This window comes from Argentina anserina, chromosome 5 (assembly GCF_933775445.1).
Source record: "Argentina anserina chromosome 5, drPotAnse1.1, whole genome shotgun sequence".
NCBI classification, from domain to species: Eukaryota; Viridiplantae; Streptophyta; class Magnoliopsida; order Rosales; family Rosaceae; genus Argentina; species Argentina anserina.
In genome coordinates, this window is record NC_065876.1 from 21,428,207 (window position 1) to 21,446,908 (window position 18,702).

At 42.6% G+C, this 18,702-nt stretch overlaps 1 pseudogene; it reads left to right on the forward strand.

Annotated features, from left to right (window-relative positions):
- Positions 1–10,706: 10,706 nt before the first annotated feature.
- On the forward strand, positions 10,707–11,462 carry LOC126795724 (uncharacterized; annotated as a pseudogene).
- Positions 11,463–18,702: the final 7,240 nt, after the last annotated feature.

Sequence of the window (18,702 nt, forward strand, 5' to 3'; positions counted from 1 at the left end):
ACACTCTCCAACTATTGTCCATTGGATTGCGGTTAAACGTATTCTACGTTACTTGAAGCATACCCCTACATATGGTCTGTTCTATACTCCGAGCACCCTACACTTGATTGGATACAGTGATTCAGATTATGCTGGTGATTTGGACACAAGAGTCTCAACAGGTGGAACTTGCATTTTATTTGGGTTCAAATTTGATTTCTTGGAGTTCAAAGAAACAAAATGGGGTCTGTCATTCTAGCACCGAGGCGGAGTATCGTCAGCTTGCCTATACTGCCGCCCATCTTTCATGGTTCCGGATTCTTTTCAAGGACCTGGGACTTCCTCTTATGCCCCTAACATTATGGTGTGATAATATCAGTGCCATTTCACTTGCCTCCAATCCGGTTTTTCACACTAGAACTCGCCATGTTGAGGTTGATTACCACTACATCAGGGAAAAGGTGACTCGCCAAGAGCTTCAAGTACACTATGTCTCCTCCCAGGACCAGCTTGCAGACATTTTCTCTAAGGGCATGCCCACTGCACGCTTTCACTACATTCTCAACAAGCTTCCAGTCCGTTCTAGGACCATCAGCTTGCGGGGAGTGATAGACATTCCATAAAATATGATTCCCAACTTTCTGATTCAGCAACCTGATTTTGATTCTGAATGTGCTGCTACAACCTCATATTGGAGTGATGCATGCTATGATAGACATTCCATAAAATCTGCTCAAGCTCCCTGTTGATTGCATTAGTTTCTCCTCTCTATCAATCTGTGTAATCTCTAATTGTTAATTCACAGGATCTAGATTGCTATTGTATTTACTGTAATCACTAATTCTATGGATCTATATTGATCTCAATGAGAAAGCATCAAGCTTCATACCTTTCAATATCTCTTCATGCTAATAGTACTTGCTGGGAATTCTAACACGAACACACTGTACTTTAAGGAGGAAGGGTGGTAGACGCAAGCCAACCCAACTCCTTACATTCAAACAAAGTCACAACCACGAGTAAATTTTCAAAGCAAAATTTAGATCTGTGTCGTAGAACCCTACACTGCAACAGGGATTCCAAAGCCCACTTGATTCATTCTCCCATTAACTGCGGCTCTCTGCTGCACCATTAGTTGACTGGATATCCTTAATGTTCCTTACTATTTCAAGCTATGAAATCGATACAGTGTAATTAGCGGGCATAAGCAGTAGAAGATTTTTTTTTTCAATATATATTGGTCATGGCAGTTAGTTTCTTGACATGTGTTTATGAATAATGTTCCACTTGTGAAAATTTATCAAGTGGGTTAAATTAGTTGAGGGCAAGAAGAAAATTATGCAGCAACAACTATGTTTTATCCATTTGCAAAATTTACATGAAAAATTAGTTTTAAAACATCCCATTCTTTTGTCTTCTGGTTTCTCATTTGTAATTTTCTTCCGCATATCAAATTAAGGGATTGGGTGGACAAACATGTTGATTATGAAGCTATTGTCGATGGAACTAATATTGGGCTCTACCAGCAGAATTTTGCAGATGGTGGATTCAGTGTTCCTCAGGTTGCATAAACTTTTCTTTTATGCTTCTTTCTTCTTATTGACCTTCAGTTCCACATAACTTGACATTATCATGTTCTACATTATGCAGCTTGATGCTGTTGTGAAAGAATTGTACAATAGCAGTGGAGAGAAATGGCCTCTTGTTGACTTGTTGTCTTGTACAATAGACGTGTCAAGTCACTTGTGGAAAACCGAAAAGCCCTCCCACAGAAAAGTGGTCGAGGAATGGTTGGATAAAGGTATTCTTTATACCACACCAGGTGGCTCGAATGATGACTGGTATGTACTTGCAATTCCGTACATTCTGAAACTCATTTACTTGTTTCCTTAATCCTTGCTCAAGGGCTGTGCTCTTCCTAGTCGTCAGTCTCTTGGTTGAGATTCTTTCTTAGTTGAGGACATTACTGTGGACATGACACTCAGTTTCTGGACTACTGGGTCGGAACCATTTTACATGGGGTTCGTCAGAGATTAATCACATGATGAATGAATTACCTTCGGTCGTGGAGATACCCTGATGCCCAGTTTCTAGACTGACCCCTCCGCTTCGGTATGCAACGGTGTACCACTGTGGAACATTGAGAGTTTTACTTCGTTGGGTTTGCCTTCGAGCCCCACATAAGAAATGTCTTAGAACTGGAAATAAAATCAAAAAAGTTAATAATACTAAAATAAAAAATCACTATGGCTGCTTGCAGAAATTAATTATTTTGATGGAAATATTGGTCTGTGTAATACTTTTTCTTCAATGACACAAGTATTGGCTATATGTTGCTGTGAAACTGAAGTCCTTGTGACAAATGATGAAATGCGAGATCATATATTTGAACTCCTTGGAAGCATATTCTTTCTTAAGTGGAAAGAGAGGCATCAAGTATGTTACTTGTAACTCATCATCATAGAATTTGTTTGAAATTTCTATGTACTCGTTTGAGGTAGGGGTGGCATTCGGTTTAAACGGTTCGGTTTTAGGCTCAAACTGGAAACCGAACTGAAATTGAACTTCAGTTCGGTTTGGTTTGGTTCATGGTTCTCCAATATGTCAAACTGAAAACCGAACCGAATGGTTCGGTTCGGTTCGGTTTTTATTTTTGATTTTATTTTTATTTTTTTTTAAATTCTAGTTTCAAAATATTGTCGATCGACATAATAGATGTGATCAACATATATATTTAGGGACCATATAAAAATTTCATCCATTTTGAACATAGTTTGTCCGTCTGTACCAACGATTAACCAAAAACGAGGCGTTTTCACATAATAAAACCCCATTGACCGGGGCTTTGCCAAATGAGTTTCCTTGTTTCGACCACGCACGATCGATGACAATAATTATGTGATTTCAAATATGTAAACAACTCTTCTCATTCGCATATTGGTAATGGGTCCTCCCTTAGGGTATATTAGTTTTGTTTTTGGTTTACCGGAAATTCCGACCGTCAAACGAGGTCCGAATTGGATGAAATTTTAAAATAATCACTAAATATATATATTGATCACATCGGATGGTGTCGATCAATTCCGAGAAGTTTTCTTCATATAGTCGCTTCATAATGTGATAGTTTTATTAATTATAACCCTAATATAAAAAAGGTTATGATACATTAGTGGACACTTTGGCGATCGACAACTCCAGTTTGAAGTATGGTCGATCGACACCAATAGATGTGATCGGTATATATATTTAGGGAACTCGTAAAAATTTCGTCCATTTTGAACATGGTTTGACCGTCCGTATCAACGGTCAACAAAAAAAACAGGCGTTTTCACATAATAAAACCCCATTGACCGGGGCTTTGCCAAATGAGTTTCCTCGTTGCTACCACACACGATAGGTAACAAAAATTAGGTGATTTCAGATATGTAAATGGCTTTCGGCGTTCGTATATTTGTAATAGGTCAATCCTTAGGGCATATTAGTGGTATTTTCGATTTACCGAAAATTCTGAGAGTCAAACAAGATCCGAATTTGATGAAATTTTTATAGGGTCACTAAATATATATACCGATCATATCGGATGGTGTCGATCAATCCCGAGAAGTTTCCTTAATATAGCAGCTTCATAATGCGATAGTTTTATTTTAAACCTAATTTCAAAGGTTAAGATACATTAGTTGACACTTAGGCGATCGCCAACTCTAGTTCAAAATATGATCAATCGACACTAACAGATGTGATCTGTATATATATTTAGGGACCCCGTAAAAATTTCGTCCGTTTTGGACATGATTTGACCGTTCGTACCAACGGTCAACTAAAAAAGAGGCGTTTTGACATATTAAAATCCTCATTGACCAGGGCTTTGCCAAATGGGTTTCTTTGGTGCGACCGCACACAATTGGTGACAAAAATTAGGTGATTTCAGATATGCAAACGACTTTTGGTGTTCGTATTTTGGTAATGTGTCTTCTCTTATGACATATTAGTATTGTTTTCGGTTTACCGGAAATTCCGATGGTTAAACGAGGTCCGAATTAGATGAAATTTTTACAAGATCACTATATATATATATATATATCAATCATATCGACTGGTGTCGATCGATCTCGAGAAGTTTCCTTTATATAGTTGCTTCATATTGAGGCGGATTTAGTAATTACACATCCGCTTGTATATATATATATATATATATATATATATATATATATATGTCTGTTTTAGCAAACTTATTTGAAACATACATATATGAGTATACATATAAACATAGATGATTATATATACATATATAACACTACAAAAGAGAAACATATAATTATATATAATATAAACCTAAAATCACATTAATCAAATCAAATATTCTGTAAGATAAACGTAAAACGACATTATTTTATGAATAATTCGGTTTTTCGGTTTGGTTCGGTTTCTTGTAACGACCCCATAATTTCGAGCATAAAAACTCAAAATTTCAAAGTCGTGAAACACCAAAACAATCTAAATGAAATCGAAATCATTTAAAATGCCACAGCGGATCATTACTGAGTTCACAATACAACTCAGACCAACCAATTATTACAAACCAAATTTACAATCCAACATTACATAAAAATGGAAATGTAATAATCCTCACAATCTCTCACAAAACCCACAAATAAATCCTCACAAGTTCTCACACAAATCCACAATAAAAACCTCACCACAAGCAGGATAATGAACAACTTCGAGTCTTCAGAGTTGTCACTCGATTTCCACTAATCAACACCTGCGGAATTATCCCCTACACCATTGAATTGGTGCACATGGATTGTAAACACAAACCCGGTAAGCTTTACAGCTCGTATGAGTAAAATGAAAATATAACTCGCATATCAATATATACGAAAATCCACAAATCAACAAATATAAATGCACTCATGAGTCAATGGACGGCCCATCAGGTTGTCCCAAATACATTTATAATACGGGTACTAATGAACGCTGGTACACATCTGTTACCCCTCTCGTAGTACACCGCCGATATTGGGCAACCTCCTGCTACCCAACATTTTAATATGAGTACTCATGAGCCGATAACCCATCTGTTACCTCACATGCAGTACTCCGGCAAACAGACTAGAGTTCTAACTGTATCGTAACTTTCGCCCGGCCAAAGGCTAGGTTCCGACATGCCAAATACGTCCAAAGACATAAACACGTTTTAACAAACTCCATGTTAAAACTACATACAATAATCATCACCTCATATTGTACAAATCAAATCATATGCTCGATATATAACTCTCATCATCAAAATGACATAATCACGAAAATATCATAACAGTATATTATATAGCAAACTATATATATATATATATATATATATGTACCTATTTACCATTTATACAATATATACATAATCTACTATATCATATACATGTCATATTTCATAAACACGTCCGAAGACAAAACGTTTTAACAAACTCTATGTTAAAACCACATACAATAATCATCACCTCATATTGTACAAATTAACTCGACATGCTCAATATATAATTCACGACATCAAAATGACATATTCACAATGAATTCATAACAGTATATAATATAGCAAACTATATATATATGTACCTATTTACCATTTATACAAATATATATATATATATATATATATTCCACTATATCGTATACATGTCGTATTTCAATATTTAAAACTCTTGTAAAATCTTGAATCTCTGCAAGGGTAGATTCGTAAATATGTGAGATTTTACTCACTTTATCAACTCGAGCGTAATTCCACAATTTCTGAAGATAATTCCTTTTCTTGATTTATCGATCACCTTGAAAAGATAAGAAAAGAATTTATAATCGTTTCGTAAACCTTAAATGCCGAAACAGTAGTAATAAGTTAATGTTCAGCATTTTCTGGTTTTACGAAATTACTGTTCACGGCATTACTGTTCATGTATTTACTATTCACGTATTTATGTACAAATACACATCAATTACGTATCCCTGTACGTGTACATACTGTTTACATATTTCTGTACGTATGAATACTATTCAAATGTAAATATTGTCTCAGTAAATAATAATTACTGAATTACCCTTTAGAAATTACTTTTTATATTTACTGAAAGTAATGTACATTTATATTTACCGTATGTAAAATAAAATTTACATTTACCGTACGTAAATGACATTTTTACATTCATCGCCATAAAAATAAATTTTACAATTTACTGTTTGAATTTACTGTCCACGCGCCGCCGCACGTCGCGGCGCGTGGGGTGCACGCGTCACCTCCGGCAGGCCGCGCGTGGCGCTCACGCGCCACTCACTGGCTGGCGCGTAACACGCCACCGCCGCCCCATTTCTCTTCCTTTCTCCTCCCTCTCCTCGTCCACGGCCTCACGCTGCCTCCTACTACCTCCACGCGTCCACACGCGCCGTCTAAGGCGGCGGTAACCCCTCTCCTTCACTCCTCCTCCGATCTCCACAATCTCAACTCAAAATCATCCAAAAATTCACACCAAGCATCACAAAAATCACAATATACAAACCCTCACCTCAATCGAAGCTTTGAACCGCCGATTTCGTCGTCGGAGTGAGATGAGTCACCGATCGTGTCGATTTCTCGAGGAGGTGTCGTCGCGTCCCCCCCTTTGATCGTAGGTGTTGCAGGGGTTGAGGAGTGATGGAGGCGCACTTGCGCTGCACCCTAGCTTCGTCGGAGATGAGCTTGAACGGCGGCGGTTTGTAGCAGGGGACGGGGGTGCGTCGACGCGACGAACGGCGACGAGGGAGGGTACGATCTTCTCAGGGTTTGACGAGGAGGGCCGTGCGAGGCTTTTGAGTGGGGTGGTGTGTGACACGGACGACGGGTCGGCGATATCGCCGGCGAAATTTCTGAGGGAGGGGAGAAAATCGGGGAGAGGGCGAGAGAGAAGAGAGAGAAGGTGGAGGGAGGCGCGGGGGTGAAGGTTTCCAGAAATGGAAACCCTAGCTCCACTACTTATCTATTTATACAAGTTTCTAAAATCGGAAACAACTTCTATCGTTAATAACTTTTAAATACAACGTCCGATTAGAACGTGTTACTTATCTACGAACTCGTATCGACGAGCTCTATAACTTTCGTGAAGGAAGTTTTCGCAACCGAGCGACGGAATAAAAGTCAATATACATGTTGCGGAAACGTAACGTTTTCTAATTAAACGTTCCGAGAACATTTCCGTTATCGTTTCGAAATGTCGCAAACAACTAAATTTCACTCTCAATGAATTTCACAACTTTATAGAAGTTAAACAAACCAAACATCGTTCCGAAAAATCGGGTTATTACATTTCTTATGTGCAACTGATTAATTCGGTTCGGTTCGGTTCGATTTTTTTCAATTTCGATCCGGTTTTTTCGATTCAGTTTTCGGTTTTTCAGTCTTAAGTGCCACCTCTAGCTTGAGGCTTACTTAATACGAGTCCTTTTCGGTGTCACCAACATATTATTGCTTTTATTGCACGTGTCATTATATATTGTAGCAAATTAAAGCCAAAGATAAAGTTTGGAGTTGTGCTACAGATTGTCCACACCATATTTTGTTCTAGGTCTAAATACATTACACGCAAAAAATCTTAGTTAATTCTTTTGCGGTCTAGGAAAAGCTTTAAGCGGCAGTCTCCCTTTTTTTAAGTTTTCACCTCCCATTTAACCACTCCATCCCACTGTATTTATGTATTGACCTTTTTTGTAGAAAGTTCCCCACTACCTATAAAATAATCAATCCAACTTGAGGAATATTTGTAAATTTGTTTGTGGTCATATTATATTTTGATTTTACTCTCTCTCTCTCTCTCTCTCTCTCTCTCTCTCTCTCTCTCTCTCTCTCTCTCTCTCTCTCTCTCTCCTCTCTCTCTCTCTCTCTCTCTCTCTCTCTCTCTCTCTCTCTCTCTCTCTCTCTCTCTCTCTCTCTCGTTCATTTGGTTTTCAGGTACGGTATACTTTTGTTAAAGGCAATCTGAAACTTCAGGTGCCACCACCATATTCCTCAGTGATCTAGGTACATTTATTTATGTCATTGCAGTTACATCTGATTGCATGTTTCAAGTTCTAAATACAAATAGCACCAAACACTGTTCTGCAATTTGGACAAAATTGTCGGTTTTATAGAAATATGTAAGTCCTGAGAATTTAATATTTTATTAGATAGATAAAAATGAAGAGTTAAATAACTTGTACATATACGTATCGTATATCCCTGAAGCTTATTGATTTGTTATAAAAAAAAAGTTCGCCATCGATATCCAAACTATTGTGTCAAGGTCAATGTAGTACTACAACTCTGAGTTGTACCAATGTAGTACCCAAACTTGTAATTCGCTATCAACGAAGGGTCTGAACCCACTTTCCGTTACGGCTCCGTTATCTCGGTCACGTGTCCTGCACGTGACCACACAAAAAATTCAACAGTGGTACCCAAACTCTTGTGGCAAAGTTAATGTAGTACCCAAATTCTGAGTTGTACCAATGTAGCACCCAAACTCGTTTTTCGCTATCAATGAGGGGTCTGATGCCAATTTACGTCATGATTTCGTCTTATGGATCAAAATAAAAAAAATGTATTTACCTAAATAACTCTATGTGGGTTCTAAGACCCTAAATAAGACTCTTACAGTAAATATCTAGAATTAAGAAACAACTTACAAATTGGGCAAAACACCAACTCATTCTCATTATGCTCCGGACACCTCACCACTACAGTGTGGCATCGAGGAGCTCCACCTCCTCTCATCCCCACCGCCTCCTCCTTCACCACCAACACCATCTTTGAGCTCCTCCACCTCTCCTTGGAACCCCCGATCCATCGACACGTCACGATCGCAGACCTTTACTCTGAGATTCTCGACCGCCGACCGCACCGCTTTACATGCCTCGAATGTCGTAGGTGGAGGATGTGAGGGAGACGATGTTGTGGCTCAAGGCGGAACTGCCGAGCTCGGAGAAGTCGTCATCGTGATTGAAGAGTTTGAAAGAAACACAACCCGTAGTGTTGTTTTGTCTCGAAATCTGAGCTCATAAATACAGTGTGGAAGGAGTGAAAGTGAAAGAGAATGAGAAGAAAATGAGAAAAGACAAGAAGTTATGACACGTGACCCAGAAGATGGAGTTGTGATAGAAATTGGCTTCAGACCCCTCGTTGATAGAGAAAAACGAGTTTAGGTACTACATTGGTACAACTCAAAGTTGAGGTACTACATTGATCTTACCACAAGAGTTTGAGTACCGATGTTGAAATTTTTTTTTGTGGTCACGTGCGGGACATGTGACCAAGATAACGAAGCCGTAACGGAAATTGAGCTCAGACCCTTCGTTGATAGCGAATTACAAGTTTGGGTACTATATTGGTACAACTCAGAGTTGGGGTACTACATTGACCTTGCCACAATAGTTTGGGTACCGATGACGACGAAATTAACTCTTGTTATAATTGCATTTAGGTAGTGTTAAATTACAGATACTATTGGATGGTGCCTAATGATTAGTATTGCTAGCCTTTGAAACTGCCAGATTGCTTAATGTGTGATCCAATTAATTTTGAACTAAAATGATGGCCGTTCAAATTGTAATATCAAAGGCAAACATGGGTTGATAATGTATTAACGTTTAGTTTTGTTATTAGTGTTGTTAAGCCTGATATATTTATAGTTCTACTATAGAGTATTGAGATGCCAATCGGTTTCAGGAATCAGAAAGTGGGACATGGCATGTACTTGTAGCAGATGAGAGTTGTGAGGAGCCAGCAAGAACCTGTCTATGCATTACCAGGCCAAGTGTCTCCAAAGCTTCTGGTGGACTTTTGCCATCTCAAAACACATTGCCAAACTCTTGTACCTCTCAGTTTGTTACCAGTCACAATGATAAATCCACAACTAAGACGGGTAAAAGAAAAGAGAGGTCCCCATCTCCTTCCCACCTAATGACTTAAATCTTCTTCCTGCTTTGTATCAAATTTGCAGGCATGTTCCTTCGAATTCTAGCTTTGGGTTCTTATCACAGAGTAACGGCAGCTGGTCAGGAGAAGCAGGATGACCTCACAACGGCCTTCAACTGCCTGCAACACACTCCAGCTTGACCTGTTAGTTTCTCTGATGTTGTAACATACTGCAACTTTTGTAGATACAGCTCATTCTTTATAGTCAACTGAACAAAATAAAAAAAGAAGAAAAAAGAAATTGAAGCTTATGTGTTGAACTTTTGGCACTAAGCTCTTTCTTCAACCTGTTATGTTGATATATAGGTGTTGCAATTAGGCCATTCATATTTGTCCTTAGTTATTCATCATGTAAGAAGGATAACTATTCCTTGCGTCAGTTGCGTGCAATTTTGTTAAATAAAAATATTAATAATTTTCCGAATCTGATCGCATAGTTCATGGTTTAGGCTTGTAGTATGATTTGCGAGATTTGGGTATCATACCACTCACCCAAATGTCAATCTGCGGTTGTCTTAAGCACTTGGTTTATGTTTCTTGGTATAAGAAATGATGGCATAAGTGAAACACTGATGCTTGTTGTAACATGGAAATTGAGAAGGCAATTTCTTTGTTTTAATCCTCACTGTTCTATCAAATCATCAATCTATCTGTTCTGAAGCCGTAACACCGAGTAGAAACAGTGGCTCTGGAGGTCGTAAGTGGAGCTTTCTCTCTGGTTTATTTCAGGAAATATTTCATAAGATGGCATCTCGGGAGGTCAATGTCGTCTCAATCCCGGTCCGTTACGCCGCCGGAGCGTAGCTGGGACGTGTCGGACCGCCTACCCTGCCATGCGGCTGTGGAGATCTAGAGGGCCTTCAAAGGGCATCTGGTGAGGAAAAGCGTGAGCAAGATTGCCGGGATCAAGCGCGAGGTGGATGAGATTTCAGAGAGAGTTTCGAACAAGGAGGTGATGGATTTGGTGAGAACCGACGCCAAGGAGCGGCTTAGTGTGGTGGAGATGCTGATGAGCTTGCTTCTGAAGCTGGATTCCGTCAAGGGAGTCGACTCTGGAGTTAGGGATTTGAGGAAGGGGATTATTAAGAAGGCGATTGCGGAAAATCATCAAACACCTAGCAGGCATGAATTGCCTAGGCAAGAAACTGCCCTGCAGGATAGGGTGGAGGCCTCTGCGGCATTTGACCAAACACATAGCGGGCATGAATTGCCGAAGCAAGAAATTGATTCAGAGTTCGGAATCTTTGTAGAGAGCGGCGAGACGACTGTGAATGAGAGCCCATTGTGCGACTCAAGTGAAAGCGAGAAGAGTAATGAGGGGCTGTTAAAGAAAATGGCGGAGGAGAATGAGAGGATGGTGGGTTTGGTGACGGAGCTGGTTCACCGAAATGAGAAGCTGCGCCGATTGCTGGGAACGCTGTCGCAGAGGGTGGAGATGCTGGAGAGGGCTCTGATTAATGAGAGGCTGAGGAAGAAGAAGAGAAGGCATGCTCTAGATTGCACGGAGGAGTTCTTCTAGATGATTCAAAATTTCTGTGGATCTTTGTTGTTTGTTAACTCGATTAATGAAACATTGCTGCTTGTGAAGAAACATTTGTTACTCTTTGAGTCTTTTCAATGAGATTCACCATATTAATAACCATTGAAACATTACTACTGTGTTTGCTAACTGATGATAACACAGTGCTGGAGCGTTTTCACACTCATGTCATCATGCATATAATAGTAGAGAATCAGTTTGTCAATTTCATTTGAGCTTGAATCTCATAATTCAGAAACCCTAATCTCTTGGATCATTTTGCACTTATGTGATAAGTCATCATACATATAAGCACCCAATCGGTTTCTTTTCATAAATTCTAAGCTTTCAGAGCATCCGCACCGGCGAGCAAATGTGCCGGCGTGCACGAGCAGGAAGAGGGACCGGCCGGAGGAGCTCGAGTAGTAGAAGGGGAGACTCGCACCGGCGAGCAGGAGGAGGCGAGCTGCTCGCCCAGTCAACCGAGTCGTGGTGCTCGTCCGATCGCTCAAGAAAATTTTGCTCCGGCGTTTGCTCGTTCGCTTGGCGGAGCCCACCGCCCGTGGGTGACGTCAGGCACGGGCGAATTTTTTTTATGTTAGGCGCATGCAACGCACGCGCCAGTAAAAAAAAATAGCGAGCCAATGAATGGCTGACACGTGTCTCACCGATTGGCCAACGGTCCAATAGATCTAGGCCTTCCATTTTGAATCAGAAATTTCGATCCAACGGCCAGAATTAATTGGCAACGGCTACTATTTGATCATAACGGAAATAAACCCAAAAAATTATAAAAAAATCCCAAAAATTTCAAAATTCTCCAAAAAATTGCCTATAAATACTACTTCAATTTGTTATGAACTCACACCAATTTGTGCACAACAAATTTCACATCTTCCTCCATCTCCTCTCTCATTTCGTTTAGCATATTTTTCCAAAACAATGGGCACCCATTGGCTTCCTTCCGAAGATTTACAAATGTGCATTTCTTTTGTCCGTCATAGCATTGATGAATATGACGGTAACAAACAAAAGAGGGACAAATTGTGGAAGACAATTCATGGCGATTATATGCAAAATTGGGTGCTAGCACCGGGTGAGAAACCTCCGAAGGAGCCGAGGACCCGAATCGCGCTCGCTTCTCACTACAACAAGTTCAAGCTACTCTTGCAAAAATGGGGCGAATGTTTGGCGGCATCACGACAACGTATAGCTAGCGGCACTTCGCTAATGGACGAAGTAAATACATTATTTTATCATATATTATAATTTTTATTTGATTATATGAATTAAATTATGTAATTTATATCTAATTTGTTTAAATATGTAGCATTGTTTACATATTTAATTATTTTAATATATTTAATTTTGTTTACATTATTTGTTTTATTTAATTTGTTTAAATATGTAGCATTGTTTACATTATTTGTTTTAATATATCTAATTTGTTACATTATTTATTTTATCTAATTTATTTAAATTATGTAATTAAATAAGTACCTAATATAAGTTTTTTACATCAGGAACGACAAGCTCAATCATGTTACTATATTGCCAAGAAGAAAAAGTTTACACACTTTGAATGTTGGGAAGTGGTTAAAGATCATCCATCTTTCGTTGCGGTGATACTTACTACTCCATCTCCATATGCAATTAGTTACCACGGTACTCCTTCTGCAACTGAATAATCTCCAACCATCAATTTGGACAAATTGACGACCAATTGAATGAGACACCTCAAAGCAACACGACAGCTCCATCGAGTCCACCTAGACCAATGGGAACCAAGGCGGCAAAGGAAGCTAGGCGCCAAAAGAAACAGGGTAAGACTCCTATTAAGCAACGGGTGGAGGTTTTGCATACCATTGCAAGTGACCAAACATCATGGCATACCAAGAGGCTAGCCCATAATGAAAGTGAGCTTAATTATTATACGGAGTACATAGACATTCAAAAGCGGAAAGAAGTAAGGGCGGAAGAAGAGTTACGATTGAAGAAACAAGAGAATGACACAAGGATCATGACAATGGATTTGGAGGCTATGACCCCAATCTCGAAAAGGTATTTTACCAAGAGGAAACTAGCAATCCTTAATGAAGGAGAAGCTAGTCAAGATCAACCTACCGATGAAACATATTCGGATTGTTATCACCCAAATCGCGTGCTTTTTCCATAGTAGTTATAGTATTGTACTAAGAATAAATCTGGGTTTGGCTCGTCATTTTATGTAATTTAAATTTTTCGAGAAATAAAATACAATTTATTTATTAAGTTGAAATTGAAATACACATTAAATTAAAACACATACTGAAATTAAACACAAGCTTAATAATTAAACATTGTTGGCATAGGCTTATGACCGCCATAATCAGCACAACTATCAGCGCATTAAGGCTAATGTATAGCAGTCTTACAATACTAATAGCAAGTGAGCCGTACTAGCTACGCAATGGGCCTCTTCGCGGCCCAAACTAACTACGGACGCGGCCTCACGCGCATCTCAAAGAAGGCTCCAGAGAACACCTTAATCGGACGTCGTCCCACATCGAATGATAGGTAAACGATCTACCTCAACTCAACAATAAAAGGTCAAACTCTTGACCTTATAAGGTAAGTACACTGAACTCCCTATTGTAACTCTGCATAAATTACCATCACCCTAACTTAAGCGTCGGAGAGTTGAAGACCACGCCGTCGTGGTCTCTACTTTGACGACGTGTGCTACCTGTGACAGGAAGGAGACAAGGAATACGGCGTACTATATCCACGAGGAGTACGGCGTACTAAATCGAGTGTAATCACAACATTAACATTGGCGCCGTCTGTGGGAAACCGCAACAAAAGGTCAACAAAAAAAAAGGGTCACATGCAACACTTAGCCAAACAACTACACTTCGACATGGGCACTATCAATCCCTCCCCCTCCACTCCGGCAGACGATCACATCGAAGACATCACAGACCTCAGCCTCAACCACCCCCTACCCTCCGCCAACGACCCTATCATCCTCACACCCACACCCGGAACAGCCGTCAGCACTAACGCGACTCCGGATCCGACAACCGCCGCAAGAATGGAAAACATGGCTCGAGATCTAGCCGAATGCCAGCAGCGCGAGGCACTTGAACGCAAAAAGGCAGCAGCTATGCAGAGTGAGCTCGATAGGATGCGGGCACAACTCGAGCGGGCCGAGCGCAGTCATCTACATGGCGAATCAAATCGTGAGGGCAGCGCGCAAACGAGAGGACGAGAACAAGTTCACTTGAGCATCAGCTTGACTCCCTCCGAACTCGCCAAGAAACGACCACCATCGCCACGACGTATCCACAACCGTGAGGAAGAGAGCACGAGCGTCACCTCCCGCTCCATACCCCACACAACTGCTCACAACAGCGAGTCTGCCACGCTGGCTCTGATCCTGCAGCGACTAACCGCAATAGAACAACGGGATGCCAATCCACGGTGCCAACCAGTGTTCGCAGCCAGGCCGGGCCTATTCACTACGCGAATAATGAACACCGTGCGCCCTTCTCAATCCAAGAGCCCAAAAATCACGCCGTACACAGGCGAAGGCGATCCATTCCGACACATTGATAACTTCAAGAAAGTCACTGCCAGTAGAGAATTCGACGACGCCACCTTGTGCCACCTGTTCAGCGAAACACTAGATGGGGATGCCATGAATTGGTTATTCGAACAACCGGCGAACTATATGGATTCTTTCGCGCAGTTGACCACATCATTTCTTAATCAGTTTATCCTCATGGCCGGAGCCGCCCACACAACTAATGGCATATTTCAAGTAAAACAAGAGAGCAGGGAAACATTGGGCGCCTTCGTCATGCGATGGCAGACAGCAGCATCCAAATGTCGGAACCTGAACAAAACGCTCGCCTTGGCCGCTTTTAAGGAAGGACTACGGTCAGAGAACTTCTTGTTCCATATCAATGTGGACCCTCGAATGCGCGGCACCACATATGATGACATCATGACTGAAACAGTACGATACGCTAAGGCAGAATACGTCACATACGGGGAAAAACGAACCCCAGTACCATCAGACAAAACCACTGCGCCGCAGACATCTGTACACACAATCCCCCTCCAGCGTGAGCTCTTCCCTAACACAGAAGACCATAGCAAAGGCAGGAAAAGAGAGTGGCATCAAGCAAATCACCTTGATGCGCGCAACAACGATCGGCACAGGGGCCGGGACAAGAACATGAGACTTGGCCATGAAGGAGGAGACCGCATCACCGGTACTCGCAGCTTCTAGCCCCGCCGCTTCCCTCGATTCTCCTTGCGGCGGTTGTGCATCCTGATGCTCTGAGAAGGAGGAGTAGAAGAAGGAGTCTCCGGATTAGAATCAGACCTGTCATTATCACAAGATAAACCAGAAGAAGAAGAGTCAGAAATTTTCTTACCATCTTCGGCCTCCGCAGCAGGAGCAGGCTGCGAAAAGGGCGGAGTCACCTCATGTGGCATGGGCTGCGCCTCCAAGCCCTTCTCCGCCAGCCAGACCTCGTAGTCTGCGGGATCCAGCATCTCAAGCTCCTGGAACTGCGCTTTCATGTCACCCACGGCCGTGACATAGTACCCTTCCAAGTACTTGGTCATCTCCATGGATGATTTGAAGGCAGCCACGGCGCTGAACGCAGCCTCCTCCGCTACGTGGGCTTTCTCAGCCTCCACCTCCTCGCTCCTCCGCCTGACGAGCTCCTCGGCCTCGACAAGAGCAGACTGTGCCGCATCCCTCTCCGCAGCCATCTCTTGGGCGAGCGACTCCGCCACCTCCCGACGGGCAACCTCCTGCCGAAGGTCCTCCTGGAGGTTCGCTGCATTTTCCAACTTGGCCTTCGCGTTGGCCAAGTCGTTCTCCAGCAGCAACACCCTTGTCGCATAGGTGCTGTCCCATTCAACCACTTCGGCGAGCTGGCGCTGCGCCTCCAGAGCATCCCGCTCCGCATCAAGCAGGTTGAACATCATTTTTGCCGCCCTCGTGGTAGCTAGACCGAGTGGACTCCGCAGGTCCAGACCAGACCCTTCAGGCCGCCTCAAACCCCCGAGCCTGGCACGTTGGCTAAGTAAAACCAACTTCTCCAGTTCCGGAGCTCCTAGTTGGTTCAAAGGACTGCGGTCCAATGCGGACAGATCCTCGAGTACCCGAGATTCTGTGAAGGTGAGGGGCGCCAGTTGCGTAGTCCTCTGTCTTTTAGGAGGCGGAGCTTCCAATGTCACATCCTCTACATCTTCGGGAGCAGCAGAGGACTTTGTTTTCCTCGAAGACACGCCCGCCTTTTGCATCTTCTTCTTCTTGCCGGTCTCTTGGGACACCGCCGGATCAGCCAGATGCGGATCGGTATCGATACGGCCCACTCCTTCAGCATCGCTGCGGCGCGGCAACCCCTGCTCGTTTGGCAGGCTCGCGTGCGAGGGAATCGGCAGATCCACGACCGCGGAGGAATCCTCGACCCGCTGCGCCGAGGCAATCACCTTCTTCGTCGAGGCCGCCACCTTCTTAGACATGACGCGTCGCAACATCGTGACCGCTAGTCCTTCAGTATTCGGCCTTACGTCGGGATCTTCAAGCTGCAGAAATCTGGCGTAATAGATGCGCTCCGATTTTTCAAAATTCCTGTTGATCGAGAGCGTCGTAGCTGCACATATAACATCAGATTAGTACGCCATAAACAAAGAATAGAAGATTGAAGAGCATAGCACTACTACTTACGATGGCGACGGAGTAATCCTTGCTCGAATAGGAGGTACGGGTTCGTCAATACCTTTAGATCGTGAACTAAGTCCTCACGATTCACTCGGTCAACCTCTCGCTCAGACAACACCAATCTCCTTCCAGCTACGCAAAAAAAAAAAGTGAGAAGGTAGCGTCAGCAAACAGTCATTCCGTAGTAACAAAATTTAGTAAAGCATCAAAACCTATAATTAATGGCCTGAAACCGCGAGGGAATTCGCTTCCCTGGGATATACTCTACCCCGTTAATGCGCCCATACTCCCACCCCTCCTCTACCACGAAGCTATTTTTTCTCCAGTTCGCCTCTGAGGTGGGCCAGTTCTCTAAAACCTGGTACTCACTGCGCTCATCCCGCCTCACAAACCGCGCGGTCCCTCCATTACCATTGCGCTGGTTATAGTCCACCTTGAAGAAATGGAGTACCTCCGCCGCAGTAGGGGCCGAACACCCCGACAGGTGGAATAATGAGCAGAGACCGAGAAGGACTCGCCACATGTTATAGCTACCTTGGCCAAAAGCCAAGCCAAACTCCGCCACAAGACACTGCAGGCGGGGGTCTAACGGCAACTCCACCCCAAGTCGTAGTACAGAGGGACTTACTAGCGCGTACCCATTCGGCAACATTGAACAAAATTCATCACGCCGAATCGCACGGGCGACGATCGTGGCAGGTCACTTAAATTCCTCCACATAGCCATGCACTGCGGCGGAGTCGGCTCCATGTGGTTCTTCCACCTCCGACCTCTGCACCCCGCCATCTAACCAACGCCTTACAGGCGCTGGGCTCAATGTTGGGCCTGAAGTGCTAGTCCCCGAGGCACTTATGAAACGCTCAGACACCCCTTCACTTTCCCCAATATCTTCACGTTGCGACTCCATGGTGCATGACGACTCACTCGTGTCCCAGTTCGCTAATACTCTTGCAAAGACAGTAGAACGATCTTCGCGACGCAAGTCGTTTCCACCACTACGCCGCACCAAGTCCAAGTAGTTGGCCTCCAATTCACTTGTCCAACTTCCTTCTGCAGACGCGGAATCGCTGTCAGTTAGTATAGTTATCCTAGGCATTACGTCGCAGCAAGCAACACCGAAGTCAAAGGCGAACAACCTAAAACTAGAAGTCAGAAAGTCAGTCAGATCTATCCTACGAACCTCGCAAGAACGAGTTTGAAGAACATGAAGAACACGAAGAACATGAAGAACACCAAATCCAGTTAACGGCGAAAACCCATCCGCACCGCCCATACAAACACCCCACTTTGCCGGAAAACACCCATCCAAAGATCAAATAGACCCAAAACCCACAAATCTGCCGGAAAAACCCAAAACCCAAAACCACTGATTTGCCCTATAAACATAAATCTACCAACAAACAACAAGCCATAAGCCGTATAAAGAAGATTCAGATTAGAAAACATACCTCAAAAAGCCGATTCACCCAAAAATCCCGATGAGTTCACATTTGGAAGAAAAGGGAGCAGACGAGA